Raw genomic sequence first — 4,269 nt, 5'->3', positions numbered from 1 at the left:
AAATTTGAGTACCTGCTGTATGCTAGGCACTGTACAAAGATCAAGTCCCTGCCTTAAAGGAGTACAGTATGATGAGACAAGCAGACACATAACTGAGTAATTACAGTGGTGAATGTAGTAATTAATGTTCAGAATATTATGGGATTGCAAAACAGAGACACTTCCCCTGTCCTTGGGGAACCCAAATAAGAATATAAATGCTGGGCATGGTGGCACACACCTGTAATCCTAGCATTTGAGAGGCTAACAGTGAAGGACTGAGAGTTGAAGGCCATCCTGGGCTATATAAAAGGCCCTATCTCAAAAGAAAAAGAGAGAGAGAGAGAGAAAGCGGGGGAGGGGAACAAAAGAAATAAAGAGACAAAGGCATAAACTATCTTAAGATCTGTGACACTTGGCTAAAGGGGGCACTGGAGTGCTCAGACTTTTCTGGTAGGTAAATTTGTGATTTGAAGTAAAACAAATAACTTTAATAAGTAAAAATAACTTGTTTTTGGTCAGTCAGGGGGCTTGAACTTTAGGCCTAGGTGCTGTCCCTCAGCTCTTCAGCTCAAGGCTAGCACTCTACCACTTGAGCCACTTCTGATTTTTCTGGTGTTTAATTGGAGATAGGAGTCTCATGGGCTTTTCTGCCTGAGCTGGCTTTGAACAGCAATCCTCAGATCTCAGCCTCCTGAGTAGCTAGGGTTACAGGCATGAGCCACCAGCGCTCAGCTATTAGACTCTTATCTGCAATTAACCATTAAAAAGCTGAAAGTGATGCCATGACTCAAGTGGTAGAGTGACAGCCTTGATTGAAAAAAGTAAGGGACAGCATTCAGACCCTGAGTTCAAGTTCCAGTAATGGTGCTTGTGTGTTTGCACATACTCGCAAAGAAAATAAAGTCTTGTCTTTGTATGTACTTCTTCACCTAGCTCTAGGAAAAACAGACATAAGTACAACATGGAGCTAAATAAAGGTTTGTAAACTCTTCTCTGGCATGGTCTCTGTTACACTTGAGAATTAAAAAGGTACCATCACCAGGTTAGAGGAAGATTAGTGCTGTTTAGGTTAAGATACAAACAAAAACAAATAAAAACTTAACTAGATTTGCAGCCACTTGCCCTCACATAAAATTAAAATATGAAGAAAAACTCAAGGTTAGCTGCACTTGAGGTTTTCTAAATTATAGGATTGAAGGGGTCTATATAACATAATTTTAAACTAAAAAAAAAAAAGTTCAGGGTTGAGTATGTAGCTTAGTGGTAGAAGGCACATTTACCCTATACCGGCAAGGCCCCAGTACCACAGACACCCACACAAAAAATTAAATTAAAATTTAAAGAAGTTCAGGTAGCTGGTTGTAGTAGCTCATGCTTGTTATCCTAGCTACAAGGAAGGCATAGATAAGAGGATGGAGTCCAAGCAGGTCCAGACATAAAGTGTCCTTTCTCAAATTAAAGCAAAAATGGGTGGAGGTATGGCTAATGTGGTACAATGTCTGCCTGGCAAGCACCAGGTCCTGAATTCAGCCACCCTCCAAAACAAAAACCTAAAACAAAAAAACCTATATACCAAAACCCCCCAGAAGAATCATAAGTTAGAGGCCAGCCTGGGCTACATAGTGAGTTTGAGGACAGCATAGAAAGACCTGTCTCATGAAAAAAAAAAAAGTTCGTTCTTTACAATAATCTTGTGATTGCTTCCATTTTATAGCCAAGAGAAGTGAAACACAAAGATTAGACCATACAGCAGAGCTGAGATCTAAACCCATGGTGGGTTAATTTGAACCCATGGTGGTTTTAATCCTAGTGTTGATTACTAACTATACTATTCTACCCCCAAATAGAAGCCTTGGTGGGCCCATTGATCTGTTTGTTGGCTTACCCTGGCAGGATGAGCTGGTCTGGACAACTAACAGAGTAGATGTCTGGGCCAGAAAAATACTGGAAAATATTGGCAGTGTCATGTTAGAATGGAGACATCTTACTATCTATCGTGGATGCCCTTGAAAGTATTTTAATCCTTCTCATGAAGCCTGTTATAAGATATGATTAAGATAAGACAGAATTGAAATAAATTCTAGATTTAAATATGCAGAATATTTTATCGATTAGTAGAGAATAGTAGTAGTGAAAACAATATAAAAGTTAATTTTAGGTATTTATTTTTAAATATAACCTTTACCCTATAGTATCTTTCATTACAGGTAGAGTAAGTATATGCGCATTCACAAACAGTATAATACCTGAGACCAAGAGTAAGAATGAACTTTAAAATCATTGGTCAAGAAAGTGTATCTAAACCTATTCTCAATAGCTTAATGTATTTGAGCAGATACAGTAGACTATAGAAATAAATATCAAATTAATATCCCAGCACCTGTGGCTCAAGCCTGTAATCCTAGCTACTCAGGAGGCTGAGATCTGAAGATCATAGTTCAAAGACAGACTGGTAGGAAAGCCCAGGAAATTCACCAACAAAAAACCAGAAATAAAGTTATGGGCTCAACCCTGAGTTCAAGCCCCAGTACTGGTACATACACAAATCAAATTAGCCTAATATAGGTAAATAATTTGAGCATTGGTATCCTACATGTGGAGGAATTGACTGTTGGGTTTAGAAGTATATAAAATGCCATCAGGGTGAAGAAAGGGGAAGTCTGTTATAACTGAAGAGGGGTGTGGTCCGCTCACCCTAAAAGGGATAGATAAAAGTTTTAGAAAGGACAGATAGGATGTGGTAGACTTCGGAAGCAGCCATTCAGAAGCTAGTCCTTTGCTCTGCAGATTTCAGTATGTCCATGATCAAGAGCCACCATAGTGAGCTGGAGAAACCACAGCGTGTGTGTGTGTGTGTGTGTGTGTGTGTGTGTGTGTGTGTGTGTGTGTGTGTGTGTGTTTGGGCATCAGCGCTCTCTGCCTGCACCGAATCCTTGGGGGTAACCGTATACCTCCAAGTGCTGTAACCCTAGTGCAGGTACAAGGATGCTCTAAGTGGTGAGATGGAAGGGCGAGATAGCATCACAAGGATTCGTTTGATTATAACAGTAATCCACACCAAGTCCAATAAAACAGGCCAACCGTTTAAAAAGGGGGTCTCTAATGAATTTGCTAACTCTACCAGGCCATCCCAACCACTGCCTGATAGAGTACCCTGTATCAAAACCAAATGGCGGTGCTTTAATTACATACAATAATTATTTCATTTCCAGGAAGTTCAAAACCCTGCTTTGTATTTAAATAAAAACTTCTAGACACGCGGTGAAACTCGATCAAACCAAGAAAAAGGGTGAAACTAAATGCCTGCCCAGTGATTGAAGATTTTGGCGGCTCAGCCAGTTCGACGGGATGGCTCGGGGGTACCCAGGAACGGGGCAGTTTAATGCTGGCTGGCTGGATCCGGGGGCTTTCTTCTAGAAGCCTTGCTTTTCCAGAGACCCAGAGTGGTGTGCAATCATGGACTGTTGAGGGGCTCGAAACTGGGCTGCCTTCGCCCCTCTGCCCCAGCAGAGACCCCCGTTTTCGAAGGGCAGGGTCTCAGATTGTCGCCCCCCACTTTTGAAGGTCTATTAAAAGCCCGGGGCCTCTTATCTCGACGGCTTTGGGTGTGAGTGTGGGGTAAGAAGGGGGGGGAGGGCCTGTGGGTATCTCTTTTGCCTGAGGAGTTGGGGACACTTGTGGAAAAGTCAGGCCCTTTTCGCTCCGGCGGCCGCTCCGGTGTGGGGCTGGCTTGGGTTAGACACATGCACACTTACACCATAGAGCTCTGCTTTCCCGTAGCAGCTGCTGCCTCTGCCTCTGCCTCTCCCGCCTCAGCCTCTTTGCCCGGCATACACACACTTTCAGATTTGCGCGCTGTTTCAATCCTTGATGACGTGTCCCCGGAGACAGCCAATAGCAAACGGGCTCTGGTCAGGACAATGGGAGGTATCGGACCAATGAGCGAGCCCGGTGAGTTGGCGGTAGCCAATAGGAGCCGCGCTGGCTGGAGAGTAATGTTACAGAGCGGAGAGAGTGAGGAGGCTGCGTCTGGCTCCCGCTCTCACAGCCATTGCAGTACATTGAGCTCCATAGAGACAGCGCAGGGGCAAGTGAGAGCCGGACGGGCACCGAGCGACTCTGTGCCTCGCGGAGGGTGAGTGTGAGGTAGCGCCGCGGCGGGGAGAGCGCCTCCGGAAGCTCCTCAGCCCGCGCGGCGGTCGGATCCCCGCGGCCGGGAGCCGGCGGGTCAGGCTCCACACAAAGGCAAATGAGGGGGGACCGTGGGGGGAACTGCGCACGGAGCGA

At 44.8% G+C, this 4,269-nt stretch overlaps 1 protein-coding gene across 1 annotated transcript in view; it reads left to right on the top strand.

The window, feature by feature from the left end:
- The first annotated feature begins 3,974 nt into the window (after positions 1–3,974).
- Hmgb1 (high mobility group box 1) overlaps positions 3,975–4,269 on the top strand; it is a 4,948-nt gene continuing 4,653 nt past the window's right edge. The window contains exon 1 of the mRNA XM_013027295.1: positions 3,975–4,117. The gene's annotated coding sequence lies outside the window, so the exon portion shown is untranslated. The remainder of the gene's footprint in view (positions 4,118–4,269) is intronic.

The sequence above is a fragment of the Dipodomys ordii genome, unplaced genomic scaffold (genome assembly GCF_000151885.1).
Source record: "Dipodomys ordii isolate 6190 unplaced genomic scaffold, Dord_2.0 Scaffold102, whole genome shotgun sequence".
NCBI classification, from domain to species: Eukaryota; Metazoa; Chordata; class Mammalia; order Rodentia; family Heteromyidae; genus Dipodomys; species Dipodomys ordii.
The sequence above is the reverse complement of the archived record's forward strand: the minus strand, read 5'-3'. Positions and strand labels throughout refer to the sequence as shown.